The following is a 15,905-nucleotide window of genomic DNA, read 5'->3' as shown; positions in this document are numbered from 1 at the left end:
GATTACCCCTGAAGGAGAAGGCAGCTCTTGGGTAGCAAAGGCTAAAAGCAAAAATAAAACACTGCTCAGTTTGAGGTGCCCACCCTGCCATGCTCCCACAGTACATCCCCACTGAAGCACCCTAAACACCCATCTTTGGGGCTTTTTTTCCCCCTCTCAATAAGTAAAGACATTATTTATCAGTGAACCAAGTTTGCTGAATTAATCACCAAGGCCTCAACCCAGTGAAAGCAATCCCCCAGCTGCAGTGTGCTGGAAACCAGTGAAACTGCTGCCCAGCTCCCTGTGCTCCATTACAGGGCTGGAAACCTCAACTGCCCAGAACATATTTAGAGCAGCAACCACAGCACCCTGACTGCCACTGCCACAGCAGCAGCTAAATATAACATGCAGCTCTGCTTGCAGCTGTGGCCTTCTTTTCTCCCCTTCATTTCCCCCCTCTGCCATCCAATCCCTGCTCCCTCACCACTGGAGAAGCAACAGAGCCAACTCCATGTATTTCCTAATTTCTAAACTTTACTGTCTAAAGAGATAACCAGCCAAGTGGATTTCTGGAATTAAGTTCAGACCAGGGCAGAAAACAGCAGATTGAAAAACATAGAGTCACCCTTGAAAAGGGTGAGCCAGAGCATGTAACAATGATGAAAACCAGGAAAATTAGGTTGTGATTGCCCAAGTAAAGTAAAATTTAAACTTGTTTGTTGCTCCTGCCGAAGCAGTGACAGGTCCTCCTCTCCCAGCAGCATGTCCCAAGTGTCTCATGCTCAATGGCAGGAGGGCTTGAACTAGATGATCTTTAAGATCCCTTCCAACCCAAATCATCCTGTGATTCCATGAAGTGTCCCTGTGCTTCAGCCAGCTCTGGTCCCTAACTTTCCCTGCCTGAGCCCCACCGATCTGCTTCCCAAGTTGGATCCTTTGCACACAGCTGCTGAGTTTCTTGGATTAAATAAGTGGCACAGTGAGATTTCACCAAGTAACTGGCACAGATGCATTTCAACTCAGGAAAGGGCTCCCCAAAATCCTGCAGACAAGAAGTTTCCACTCTGATTGTAATTTCACAGACCAAACTCAGCAAGATTTAAAAAGAAAAGGGAATAATTTAAAAAAGGCAAAACAATTGGACAAGCGTAGAAGGACACAAAGGTTTTCCCTCCCTAAGCACTCAGGTGTCTTGACACTGCCTGCTGCAGAGCCAGGCCTGGAGAAAGCTTTCCCCAGACCTGCAGTGCTGGCTGCTCTATGTTATTTGTTATACATTACCTGCTGTATGTTATTCTCCCAATTTAATTCACAGGAAAAGCAAAGCAAGCCCAGAACTGGGGTGGGGGGGAGGAAATCAGGAGGCCTAAGTTTGGCAAATCACAAGACTTGAGAGAACAAGAAAAATGCTTTAAATGCTTGCTAGATGCCACAGCTTTTTCTTTTTTAACTCGCTTTTCTTTTTTTCCTCCCTTAAAATGAAAGGAAGGCTTACCCCTAACCAATAAGGTTTCAGCACACTTGGAAAGATCCCAGCATTGAATGCCGAGACCTTGACATAACAGGTGACAAACTTTGCTATGCCAGAAAAAATTTAACATATAATAAGAAACAAATACTAGAGTGCTGATGGAGTGGTTTTTATTCCAGCAACTTGTGTAAATGTCCTATACTGACTTGCACAACCCCAGCACCTCCCAGAGAGAGTGATAACAGCCTGGCCCCACTGCTTATCTGCCATTCCTCCTCCTGTAACACTGCTGCTCCTCTCCATTTTGCCGTGGAACATTTAATATCCTTCACACACTCCTTTAGGCATTCAGCATATGCCAAAGACTTTAACAAACAAGATTTTGCATTCCTTGGAGTACCTAAATTAAAGAGTGACCTCGATCACAGCAGTCAGAACAGCTTCGCGCTTCTAGAAATTAAAGGTGGCTTAAATAGAAACTTAAGCTGGAGGCAGAGATAAATCTGAGTCTCCCAAAACCTTGTTCTGAAATATGGAGTAAAGCCCCTGCAAATTTGGCACCATGAGCTATGATTACCCTGGCAGCTCCTCCTTGAATTCCCTGGAATTGCTGCTTCAAGAAGAATAACAGAGCGAGCTGGGGCGAGGGCACAGGGACTGGGGTTTCCTCCAAGCAGAACATGCGAACAGCTCAGCTGCTTATCACTGAAACTGGAACAGCAACAAGGACAACCAAGGCATGTTTTTTCCCCCTAACTTCTTTCAGATATTAAAATCCCAGCATCCAACAGCCAAGATACACTGAGGTCCTTATGTCTCAGTTATTTGCACTGTCTGCCAGAACCACAGCCATCATTCCCATCCCACTGCCGTCCTTACGGCTTCCCAAGGCTTGACTGAGCAGCTCAAAAACCTGCAAACAAGTTCCAGAATGGAGAATATCTTCCTCAAACAGCAAATTTAACATACAGAGTAAGCCATCTTACTACACCCCTGTGTGAGATCCACCGATGGACTGAACATTTCAAAATCAAATCCACTGCAAAGGCTCAAAAATAGAGATTATTCTATTTTCCTTTTACCTCACAACCCCACTTCAGATTTATTTTTTTTTTAACAGACATTAGCTCTCTTTTGGGACCTTAACAGATCTTCTTGCTCTCTTCTGGGATTTTTTTTTCTTTTAATGTGGCTGAAAAGGGAACTAGGCTGTCCCAGAATAAATCCTCCTTGCAGAGCAAAGCCTGGTTTGACCTGAGACTCACACAAGCAGACACAACAGCCCTGAATCCACCTCTCTGTCCAGAGGTTGGGCTGAGGAAGAACAAAATGATACAGAAAAAGACAAAAACAATTCCTCTGCACACCAGTGTCCAAAAGGGATGCTTTACCTTTTCTTGCTGTTACTCAGAACTAGGAAATAGCTGAGCTGTGAAGGCACTTTGCAGGCTTTGGCAGAGATGAGCACCTTCCTGAGGTGTCCACATGGACCTGAAGGAAACTTCTCAGACTTATTCTGAGAAGACCAGACACTGCCCAGCAGAGACTGTCTGGCCCTGCAGCCCCTGCTGCTTGTGGAACACTGATTTAAAAAGTTACCATGCCCAAGGTACTGTTAAAGGACTGACACCTTACCATTCAGAATCTCTAAAGAGGCTTTTTTTTTTATTTCTGCAGTATTTACAGAGCTGGGAACTCGACTTCACTGATATTTCTTTAAAGAGAAATAGCTATACTAAAGGCAACATCATTCACTCCCCTCTCTCTCTTCCAACTCAAGTGAACTAGCATCCTATGGAAAAGCTTCATCACTGAGAGCTGCAAATTGTACAATTTAATGTCCATAACATTCAATTTCAGAACCAAAGAGCATAAAATATTTCTAAGCAACATCTGCTTTTGTAGGGAGACATGCAAACTTACATTATGTTTAGTAACTTCAATCTTTTTAAGTTCCTGAAAATTTAAGCCACAGAATAGCATTTCTTGTCTCTTGCTTATTTTAGACCAAAACCAGCCCTCTCCAGCCTCACCACTTCAGGCCAGGAGGGAAGGGAGCAAAGAACAACAGCAACAACTCAACAATGACCATCAAGAAATACCAGAAAGATATTTCCAAGCTGTTTTATCCTCCAACAACTGGTGCTCCACAAGCTCTTCAGACCATCAAATTCTACTGTTACTTTCAGGGAAAGCACTTCCCTAATTTTGCCCAATATTTAATCTGAACATTTTTCTCTGCAATTTTAGGACTGTGACCTCTTACTCTTCCTGCTGTGTACAGAGAGCAACCTTCCCCTTCCCTTTTAGGCACCTGAAGATGTATTTCCTGCCTTGCTCTTCTCCCATCTAGAACCAGACAGCTCAGGTTTGATCAGACCAAGGATTTCTAGACCTCCAGTCAATCTCTTTACAACTTTCTGGATCTCCTCCAGCCAAACTCTTCCCCTCTCTCCTGCCAGAGCCAGACAAGGACACTTTCCCCCATCCTTCTGCACTATACTCCTGATGCTAATGTTTATTTTCAGCTGAGTTTTATGTCCAATCTCCAAGAATTTACAAGCAGACCATGGTCCAACCCATGTCTACTGGAATGAATTTTTCCATTGCAAGAAGGAAATATTCCACTATTCCTTATGGAATATTCCCATGATGCTAAAAATTCCAATTGCAGAGTTTTAAAAATTTCAAATCCTATTCAGGTTGGGTTTAAAAGCAACCAAACAGGTATATATACGACATGGAGCATTAAAGTCAGTGAATTATAGTCAGCTTCCTATCCAAGGAAAGCAAACAACAGACTCCCACTCCTCCCATTTTCATCTCACTGCCCAAAGGATGCTCTAAGGACCACAGGGGACACAAAGAGCTAAATTTAACTATTATTTGAGAGCAGTAATCATCACTTTGTTCCATGTTTTATTCAAGGCCTGATGGGGCCCTGATCATCCATGTGATTATCCAGTTCAAGGAAACAGAAGAGCACTGGTTTCCCTTTCATCCAAAAACCCCAGGACTACAGCAGGACGTGGGAAGCTGCGGCTCCGTTCCTGCACTGCCTGGAGGTTTTGGCATCTTTAGCTTCAGCTGCTGCTGTGAGCTGGGATATTCTGGGATGGGGAACTCTGTCAGTCCCCTGGGATCTGCTTTCCATGCAGAATACCATATTTAAACTGTCAATATATTCAATGACATGGCTGAACAGTTCCTCTGCCCTCATCTCCAGCCTCTCCCAGCTGCAGTTACTGGTGCCATTCACACAGTTTTGTGGGAGCAAAGAGACAACAAAAGCAAAAATAAGTTTTTTCCAACAAAAATTCCCTTTGACAGGCAGCCCTGCCATTAACTCAGGGACAAAAAAAAAGCCTGGGAGCCAGCAGTAACAATGCTATTATAATACAAATTATTAATACAAGGGACCTCATTGCTCTCAGCTTCCACACAAAGCTTGCCAAAAGCCAAAGGCTCCTATTTTTGGTGGGGTGCACAGGCCTTGAAAACTCCACAGTTAGCAAAGGAAAAAACACACTGACAGTCTTTACACTGTCCATAATATCTTTTTAAGGTGACTTGTCATTTAAACTGTCAGCTTGAAATCTAATCATTTTTAAAAATGAATATAATATTATGTATTACACTCACAGGCTGCAACCACTGCCAAATTCCTCTGACAGTTTTTACAGGATTATAATCACATTCCTCTTTTAATGTTTGATTCTCTTGCTCCTGTGCCAGAGACATGGGAAGGAGAATAAATGGCTACTTAAGAACAATGTATGATGATCCAAACCAAAGCTGGAAATGGAGCACAGTGCTGTATCCACCTCCTTGGAGGTGGGATGCTCAGCAGCCAGAACACTTTCAGACACTAGTGTGATTTTAAAGCAAGGTTTTCCCATGAAAAATCCTTTTATTAAAGGAAAAGCACTGATAATTGTGAGGCAAACATGTGGGAGGACTAGCTTTATGTTTCTGCCATGGAGAAACACCAGGCTCTTGCAGAGACCTCACACAGCTCAACTCAACAGTGGCCACAAAGGCACCACCAGTGGGACCCCGAGCAGAGACAAGAGCTGAGCACACCAGAGCCCTGTCCCAGAGGCTGCACACCCTCCATTACTACTCCATTTACTGCTCAGAACCCCTCCTGCTTTTTGTCCTCCTTAAATTCTCTTATTAAGATGGACCTGATGAACAGACCCATGTCCTGAGTTTGCTCTCCACACCACGAACGAGGCCAGCCTGAGCAAAGTGCCAGCTGGGTGCCAATCCCAGCTCCTGCAGGGACCTGGCTGGGGCTCAGACTGGGGAGAGTTACACAAAACAAGGATTCTGGAATTTCTTAGCTCAACCTAAAAGTCTTTTTCCCCCCTCAAAAAAATGCCTGGAGCGTAACAGTGCTTGTTTGTACAAAGAGGACAGACAAAATAGTCTAGAAATGGAAGCAAAACCTGATTCACCCAAATTAATGGGCAAATTTTACAACATGAAGACATGAAAAATGTTGGGTTTTTTTCTTTTTTGCCTGCAAGGTTTTTTGTTGGGTTTTTTTTTTTTTTTTTTTTTTTTTTTTTTTTTTTTTTAGGACAGTGTTCCCTTACAAAAACATTCTTCTGAAAGCACTTCTCCTGTGAAGCTCCCCCCCAACAGCTACTGTTACAAATCTGTGATAAAAGATGTATTCAGCAGGGCTTGGCACACAAATAGCACCCACAGGGGCACTGCCAAAGCCTTGCAATTTTATCACGAGCTCCAAAATACTTGGAGAGAGAAAAGATGCCCTTGCAGGGAGCATCAGCGTAAGAGAAGCTTCATCTCCTGTGGTCACCTCAGACTGATCAGGATGGGGGAAAAAAAACCCACAAGCATCTAGACACAATTCTGGAGAAAAACTCTCAAGTAGGAGGACAAAGCCATACAGATTTTCAAGGACTCGTGGCCAAGCAGAAGAAAGCTTTGATGAATTATCACTTGATTTGATCCATGCTCAGGGTTTTGCAGTGTCCCACTGGTGTCTACTTTTGGAGGGGAACTTCCCAGACCTTTCCAAGAGTTTCTGGACCAACAGAAAGTTGTCCAAAGTCATCCCTTAGCATCAGAACAGCCATTTCACAGACCTCCAACTTAGGCTTGCAAGAGAAATCAAAATTGAAATCAAACCCCACTCTGACTCAGCAAAGTCCATCAAAAGCTGGGGGACACACAGAGCTCCTGATGGGGGACAAGCCTCGGTGGCACAGAGCAGGGACCCTGCTGCTGCTGTGGAAGCCTGGCTGAGCACAAAGACAAGCGAGTAACACCTCCAGGACACCTCTGCAGAATGTACAAACACACACCCAGCACCAGCACAGCTCTTCTGTCCTGCTGCTCCTTCCTTTGCGCCAGAAACCATCCAGCCAAACTGGACACAGCATCCACGGCACAGGGGAAAAGAAACATCTCAGCAATTAATAGACTTCAGCTGGAATCTCCCAGGAGACAGTATTAAAATGAAGGAGGGAAGAAACAAATAAGCAGAGGAGAAAAGAACCAACCTAGCAGTCTGCCATGCCAACTTCTAAAGCCAAAAGTCAAGCCCAGGACCCCATGGCACTGTTCCCAGTCTGGGATACTGGGAAACAACCAGGCTACTGCATCTCCCTACCACTCTCTGCCCAAGAATTCCCATTTTCCAGCTTTTCTCCACAACCACAAAGCTCTGGAGGTTTTGTTTCCCTTTAAGAAGCAGAGATTTCTACTGAAGTCTCTGGTTCTGAGTGCTGGGCTGTAGTCCAAGAGCCCCAAGAGCCAGACATCAGGAGGTAGCGATGGGCTGCAGGCGCTGGCCACCAGCCGGACCCTTTTCCAACCAGCTCAGCTGGGGTCTGGATTTGGGAATCCACACTGCTGCATTCAGGAAGTACTTCCCAAAATGCAGAGCTTAACCCCAAAATTACATCATGAAGCAGCAAGCACAGCTCTCTAACACACCATAAATACATCACTCTGTACCACACTCACCAAGTCCAGCTCTAAATCTGGTTCACACATAAGACACAGAAAATATAAATATTCTCCCTGATTTCACTGCGATATTCCCAAGCTCATCCAGAGAACCTACAAAGTCACTAAGGTATAATTAGAGGTTTATTATGAAAGGTGTTTGGGATGCCTGTCAGCACTGAAGGACACTCTGTGTTTAAGGTACTCTTAACATACACAGTGGCAGTGGGCCATTTTTTGAGCTTTCATTAAACAAAAAAGCCAGCTTGCTTACTCACCTCAAATGACTTTTCTCAGTCTCTGCTTTGTTGGGGTTTTTTTCAGTCTCTAACTTGATTAATGGCATTTTAAAGAGTCAAAAAGCAAAAGCCATCAGTGAGGTGGTTTAAAACATACATTTTTATCCGTAGCTCCTAACATGATTGCCAGCTAAATCTTGCTTTTCACAAAAAACAATAAAAAAACACCCAAAACCAAACCAAACCCCAAAAAACTGGGCACAGAATGTGTACATTCACTCACTGGTTATTGTAGGGTTGTTGACGTTAGTTTTTTTTATTAAAAAAAAAATCAAGTGTGGAGGGAAAATGAAACAATGTGATACTTCTTTGAGACACTCTCTAACATTAGGAAAACCTGCGAAGAAAATCCCATAGTGATCCACTTGCAGACCTTCCCACAGCACACCAAGCTCAAATTGATAAAATAACAAATTCTGTTTCAAAGCACTTGGGCTGGCCTGGCCTTTTCAAATTGTTTTTAAAATAATATATGACAATAATATCATATCCTGAGGCTTTGGGAGGGACAGGAGCCCAGTGCCACACACCAGAGATGCTCTGTGGGACCTGGTCTCCCTCCTGGCTGTCACACCCCAGGGGGCTCTGGGCAGGTTTCATTCCCCACACTGAAAACAGAGATCACATGGGATCACCAGCTTCATGCCAGAGTGAGCATTTTGCATTAATTAAAAGGTGGTTCCATCACACACTCCAGGATTTCTCACCACTACAGCGTGGACCCACCTCTTGCATGCCTAGGGTTTCAGCAGACCATCCCTGCCCTTCTAAGTGAAAAAATGAAGCCTACAAGCACCAAGTTCTATCACAAGTGTTCCTAAAATTGAGTTCAAACTGGAATGAAAAAGCACCTCTAAAGTGATGCTCTGGTCCAACAGCTGGTAGCAGCATCACCTGGGCTTTTCTGTTGCAAAATAAACCCTGAGGGTGAGGTGGCCATGGCCACGAGGGGAAATCATCATTAGGAGATAAAATCATCCCTGCTAATCCTGACTGTGAATTCAGGTGGAATTAGACCAGCTGCCAGGTACAGCTCTGCAGAGGTGACCTTTCCTGGTGCTGTCTGGATGTGGCACCATGGAGGCAGCAAGGCTGAGAGATTTCTCCCTCCTCAAAACACCACCCACCTCTGGGGCAGAACCAGCCAAAAACAAAAGCAGAAGAGGAAGGCAGAGCAGAGCAGGGCTGCAGATTCCTGTGCCAAGAGGGTGTGCAGCTCCTGGATGCTCTGACATCGCCCCTTCCCAAACACCAATTTCCATCTCTCCCTTCAAAGCCCAAGAACAAAATATTTGGGAGCTGGATGGATGCACAGCAAACATATTTCACTACAAATGGTCTCCAGCGGACTTGTTTTTGCATCTTGCAGCAAAGCACGACTGCAAGGGAATGTTTTCCTCTTCTAGTAGACTATTTACTGTTAGACACCTACATAAAATTATGGATATTTGACTTACAATTCCATTTCTCTTCCCGAAAAAGCAGATGAAATTGAGCTACTTGGTTGCAAAATTAGCAATACTTTGTTGCTAATTCAGTTCCAAGAACCTCCCTCAGCTCTTTTTTCTAATCACATGCAGAACAGCTACACTGCACATACCATTTTTTGCTACATTGAGCTTGACGAAAATTTAAGACTTCCTCCCCACCCCATCTTCTTTTTAATGGGAGATGTGATTATTGAAATTAATTCGGAAAACAGTCAGCATTCACCAATCAGCTCAGCAGTTTGGGTTTTCTTCATCTGCTGGTTACATGCTAATTATTGTGCTGGTGAGATTATTTCCCATTCACATTTGGAATTTACAACACAGTAGGGAATTGATTAAATTAGAAGAAAAATACCAAAAAATAGAGAAAGAAATCAATGACATTTTACATTCAACATGTTTTTTTTTGTTTCCCATTTTGTTCCCAGCCTCATGCCTACAATGCCCTGACAAACTCAGCCCCAGCAGAGCAGATGCACAAGGCAGCGTTTCCCAGCTTTAAGGACTGGAAATGAAATCCACAGAGCAGATATTTTGGGAAGGCAATACAACCCTCCCGTGTTCATCAACACCTCTGTTGTTCCTCCCATCCTCCACTGCCTCACACCAACCATATCCTTTTCCACTTGGCTGACATTTGCAATTAAGAAGGGAAATCCCCCCACACGTGGGAAATGAGCCCCCATTTCCAAGCCAAGGCTCCAGCAATGCTGAAATGCCCACACAGAGGCAGGAACAATGTCCCCTGCCCATGACAAGCTCTGGTGGGCTGGGGTGGCTTCTTCCTCACACCAGAAGAGCACAAGGAACAGAGCAACACCAGCCTACAGCACGCAGCAGCAAGGACCACCTTATCCTGCTATCAGGTCTTCTGATGGAAACCCTTTTTTCAGAGATGCTCAGCAGAGAGGTCCCTAATTTCACTACTGCATCTCAAATCCCATTCACCATCTCATTTCACCTGGACAGGCACAACAATACTGTCATCAGCAGGGCTTTGAGCACACAAGGGATGTAGTGTTTGCCATGCAACGCTGTTTATTTGTGGTTATCTCTCAAAGCTAGGGTTGCTTCTCACCCTCGCCCTCTCCATTCCAACCATCCCCTTGAAAACTACAATAAAAATAAAAAAAACCCAAAAAATAAACAAACAATCAAAACCTATTCTAGGTGCCAGAAAAGATCAAAGTAGGAACATGAAGGCTTTAAAATTCCTTTAAACACCCCAGTCCCCTGCATGCCACAAACTGCTGGGAGCCCACAAGCTGCTCTGAGACCTACCCTGAAGGTAACATGAAAAGCAGTGTCCTGCAACAGCAAAGGGAAACACACAGGTGACCCCACAGCAGAAAATAAGATTGAAAAAACACATCTAAAGAACTGACAAAGAAAAAGAGAGATGCCAGGAAAATCAGGAGAGCATAGAGTAGCAAAAGGAGATTGGAAAAGGGTTAGGAGCAGGTGGACACACAGTGACTGTTCACAGGAGAGGGGTTTTGTAAGATTAACCCCCAGTACACCAACTCTAAAGATATCTCCCCTACAGCACCTTCATTTCTAATGCACTGACAAGCACTACCTGTGTTCCCAGGGCCAAATTTCCAGCCTCCAGGAATGATGCTGGCACATGGCAGAACCACCACAGCTCAGCACAGGCTGGGAGAGCAGGACAACACCACACCACCAAGGCAGACAGAACAACAGAGGGAAAACAACTAAAAACAAAAGACCTGCAAACCTGCAGCGGTTGCCACATCATCCTCAGTCTCCATCTTTCCTGCCTGTAAAACAACAGGGAGATGCCAGACACTGGAGCAGGGAGTGCTGGCTGCCATTTAAAACATCTGCTGCACTTCCCAGTGCATGCAGGGCTGGGGGAGCAAAGCCCAACAGGTGGATTATAAAATATTCACATCATTTGCTCGTTCACAGCCCAGACCACAGCCTGCCTCCCCTGTGCCTGCACAGCTGAGGAGGGGGTCTGTGCTTAGATTTTTGGGTTTAAGTCAGCTCTGTCTCTATAAAACAGAGACACTCCCCCTCTCTTAAATGCTTTCTGACATGGAAATGATTCCTTGCAAGGAAAGAAAGAGCAGGATACATTTCAGAAGGGGAGATTGCTTTTACATCCTGTTTAACAAATCAAAGCACAACACACAGCAGGCTTGCACAACACAGGTGTCAGGGTGATCTGTCTCTAAGGGCCACCCCACACCCAGGAAACAATGTAAGAGCCAATTAACCTTTAATGCACAGTGTAAAAACCTGTCTTAGCAGGGCTGTGAAAAATGGCATCACATCCAACCCTTGGAGGTCTCCAAAGCCACCTGCTCAAGGTGCTGGTTGAGAGGTGACCACCTCTGCAAGGCTGACTAGAGCTGAAGGGTGCAGGTTGGAAAGCCCAGTGCTTTCTATCATTGGAAGCTGGAATGATAGTTGTGCTTTGCACACCCCCAGGCAGGACCTGGAACCTCCAGGAAGGTCTCCAGCCATTGCAGCCTGTCCTGAGTACAAGCATGAGGAGCCAGGAGTACATTTGGATCCTTCACACAGACACCAAAGACTTCAGTTCATTAAATATGTTACACATCAAAAAGCATCCAAGACAACCCCATCTGAAACATCCTCTTACACAAAGTATACTCCAAGTACTCCAGTGCTCTCCAGCACAGACCTTTGCTACCCTTACACTCCAGGACATCTGGAGATGAAGAGCTGTAAAATCAGTTACCCAAGATTTCAAGCCTAATTTTGATCCTCTTTACTAAACCCTTAATTTTTACCATTTTAAGAGCAGACAAGAAGTTTCAATCCCTCTTTAAAGACAAATGGCAACTGATCCCTGATTATTTGGGGAAGACAGGAGCTCCACCAGACAGCAGGGCAGATACAGCTTCTGGCAGTAACTACACTCTCCATCCGTGGGATAACCCAAGCATTGGACTTACTTTCAAAAGACACCAGCAATAGCACAGCTGAGGCTTTGGGACAGGAAAGCAAGACACCAGTATGGCCATTTTGTTGAACTTTGCTGTATTCTGGGAGTTTTGTTTTTCAATTCATTGCAGCAGCTGGTCCACCACTGACCTGAAACGCTTTTGGACCACAAATATATCCCCACAGCTGAGAAGCACCTGGATGTAAAGAAAAAAGTGTCACAGCTTCTGATTTACAGCACTGCAATTGCAGAGCACAAGCCCAGAGAAGATGCACAGACTTCCAGATGGAGAGAGGGACAGGACTGATTACATACAATTATTAATGCATGTCCCTACAGCACTGGAAAAAAAGAACTGAATGTGCTTAGGAAGAAACAAAGCAGTGAAAAATAAAATGACTACCCATTCAAGTGTTTGTGCAACACTGGCATGACACCTTAGGGAAATAAATATTTGCTTGACCTATTTCCAAAAGACAAGTTTTTTATAAGTCCCATGAAAACCTCTTTATTTACTGAGGCATGAGAGCAGAGCATTTGCAAGCATCCCGCACACCAAGCCATGTTCCAGGAGCAGCTAACTCCCTCCTTATCCTTCCCAGAGGAGCAAACTGATGTCTTTACACCAGTGGGACAAGATCAGCCTGAAAACAACATCAAGGCACTTCTTCAGGAGAAGAAGAGCTAAACAACAGTGACCCAAACAGCAAAGAGCCACCTTGCCCCACTGGAAGGCCCTTTCTACTGATCCATCTGCTTGTTGCTCAGTGAATTTTTCAGTGCTCACATTTCAAACCTGCGCCACCCAGGCTCTTTATTGAGGAGCCAGGCACCAGAGCTCATTCCCCACCCTATTCCTGACATGGCTCTCAAGCATCTCTGTATTAAAAGGGAAAAAAAACAAAACCAAAAGCTGTTCCACTTCCCTCCAAGCAGGCAGGAAAGCCCCATTGCCCAGACTGAATTTTCTGAGCATTATTGGGCAGGAGTGTTTGGGTGGAACTATAATGGAAACTTTTGCAACCTCAACACCATGTTATTTTATTTCATTTTTTTCCCCAAGCAAGTGCTAAAACACATGAGGCACCTGGCTGGAACAGCAAAGGCAGCACTCATCCACAGTAGGAGGAACCTTAAGATGCCATGACTGCAACTGGACACAGCTTAGAAAGCTCATCCTCCAATTTTTCTAATTTTTAAAAAAAAAAGCAGAAATAAGGAGTGAAGAGCACACAGATAAAAGGGAGTCCAGTTAAATGCCCCCCCTATTGTGCCTGTAGAACAAGGAGAGGGCACCCTCACAGTGTCCCTCTGAATGGGGAGAGCAAAGAGAAACCACAAAGCCTTTGAAGCACATGAGAGAGTCCTCCACGTGGAGATGAGCCACGGCTGCCATGGCTATGACTGCTCTGGTGACAACCCAGCTCTGCTCTTGTGCCATCGTCACCAGCTCCTGAGCTCCACCACAGTCCACCACAACCAGGCCTTCAGACACCTCATGGAAGCTTGCTCCGTTTGCATTTTAAGCATTGTTATTTGCAACATTTGTCAAGAGAAGAAAACAAAAACAAAAAAACAAAAAATAAAACAAAACACAAAAAATCCCACAAAAAAAACAAAACAAAAAACCAAACAAAAAACCAAACAAACAAAGGAGGGGAGAAGTACAAGACCTTTCTCCTTTATAATTAGAAGCATCACCCCGCTCCTACTTAACAAAGCAGAAGAGCCACCACAGCTGCCAGAGGGAGGGAGGCTGCTGACCTTCATCACAAAGACCATCAGGCACCAGCAAGCAGGATCTTCTCCAAAATAGCCTCCATAGCAGGACTAGACTCATTCTACCTGGAGCAGGTGTTTAAGTTACTAAGATCATCCTCCTGATCTCCTGTGTAGTTAATGCAAATAGAGAGGCAACTCAGCATGATTCTGTGTCTGCATGGGGCAAATCACCCTTAGCATGAGCAAGGAGGGGGGAATGTGGACCTGGCTCTGGGCCCCTCCTTTCCCAACAAAATCCCTCTATTCCAGGATGACCCCAGCCCCCGCAAGAATGAGGGTGACAATAATTTACATTGGCTGTGAGCAAACCAAGGACCTTCCCATGGGGTGAACCTCCCTCATGCTTTTTTACATGCAAATCAGGTGGAAAAACCAGAAAGGAATAATAATATCAGGCGATGGGAAGCAAGGGACCCATTGCAGCAGAGCGGGCAGCAACAAGCCAGCCCATGGGGGTTAACTTGCACAAAGCTGGGGGTGCTGAGCAGGATGGGGGGAGATATCTGCTCCCACCTTCTGCCTTTTGTTTGCACAGATTTCTACAGACTCTCAGTTGTTTGTCTCCATTCCCAACAGTTTTTAGAGGGAGCTGATGCCCTGCCTGCAGTTGGCCCAGTCCCTGGAGGGGATGAATGTGAGCGAGTCTTGCAGGTCTCATCACAGCCCAGATGCTGTCCCACATTCAGGAACAGCAAGAGATGATCTGTGTGACAGCCTCACACAAAGCAGTGGGATCCTGGTGCCCAGAAACCTGGAGGAGGTCCCGTGGGATCAAGGCACAGCCGTGCCCTGCAGACAACCGTGCCTCCAGACCCGTCCCGTCACACAGACAGGGAAAGGCTGGACAAGAGATGGACACAGGCCTGTGTCCCAGGGCTGGACTGCAAATCCAAGGTACAGATACATCCAGGAGCTACAAGATGAGCTGTTTTTATATAGTAACACCATAGTAACCAAAGCAGAGGGAAAAGCTCGCATACACAGAAGGACAGTGTTTTTGGAGAGGAGGAGCAGGAGGTATAAACTGAAGGAAAACCCTGCAGAGCAAGGAGACACACTTATATAAATGAGAACTGGAGCTACACTGCTGTTTAAATCTCCCCACACTGACAACCCAGACGGCTCTCAGTACCAGCCTGGCTCACCTGCTCCAGGCTACCCCACTCCAGGCTGTCAGCACTGCCTGCATCCATCCCTGCACCTCTCTGTGGAAAGCCAGCGGCCCCATGGGACTGGTTTCACTTGGCTTTACAACAAGGAATTTATTGATAGGGATGTGCTCCCACGAGTGACTTCAGGGCTTCAAGTTACTACAGCTTTTCTACAGTAGCAAGAATTGCGGAGGCTGAGCCCTGTCAGAAAAACCTATGCTAAACCCCAACCCATCTATAATATAATTAACACCAGCTACAGATTAGGCTGTATCTGAAGCAAATCAGATCCAACAGCCTTCTCTTTCCCACCCCCAAAGGTGGGTCAGGACTCCAGAACTGTGTGGGCATCCGTGTGCTGCAAGTTACTAGGATGCACTAAGAGGAAACAATAAACAGACTGGAACAGTCTGCTCCCTCTTCTCAGCTATGTTGTAAAATACATCAAGGTCATAGACCCAACCTAGTTAATAGAAGTTATCGTTAAATTGCTATTTTCTTTTATGGTAAATAAAATGCATCTGAGCATCTGGGTGGTTTTCCCTTCCTCCTCATCTCTTAAAGAGAGATTAGTTTAGAATAAGCTGTTCCAGATAATGAAGTAAACTTCTGGCTTCCTATCCATGGAGAAGTGTTCCTCAGGACACTATGATCCGTGTTTGGGGCTGCAGACAGAGTAGGTGGTCAGGGGGAAGAGTAGGGAAACCCTCCCTATTCAACTGGAGCCACTCTACAGCACTGGGCAGAGAGAAAGCCCATGGCTGGGCAGAGTTCATGCCTTTAGTGGGCAGAAATGGGAAAAATCAGATC

The 15,905-nt window shown here is 45.2% G+C and overlaps 1 protein-coding gene across 4 annotated transcripts in view; it reads right to left on the bottom strand.

Moving 5' to 3' along the window:
* Positions 1-15,905, bottom strand: part of ZHX3 (zinc fingers and homeoboxes 3) — a 46,661-nt gene that overhangs the window by 29,523 nt on the left and 1,233 nt on the right. The window contains exon 1 of one of the 4 annotated variants that reach the window (XM_086853076.1): positions 10,963-11,417. The exons of the other annotated variants lie outside the window; for them this stretch is intronic. The gene's annotated coding sequence lies outside the window, so the exon portion shown is untranslated. Of the gene's footprint in view, positions 1-10,962; positions 11,418-15,905 lie in introns of those variants that run through there. 4 annotated transcript variants of the gene reach the window in all.

This window comes from Cyanistes caeruleus, chromosome 16 (genome assembly GCF_971803275.1).
Source record: "Cyanistes caeruleus chromosome 16, bCyaCae1.hap1.1, whole genome shotgun sequence".
Taxonomy (NCBI): domain Eukaryota; kingdom Metazoa; phylum Chordata; class Aves; order Passeriformes; family Paridae; genus Cyanistes; species Cyanistes caeruleus.
Note: the sequence above shows the minus strand (reverse complement) of the source record. Positions and strands in the feature narration are given on the sequence as shown.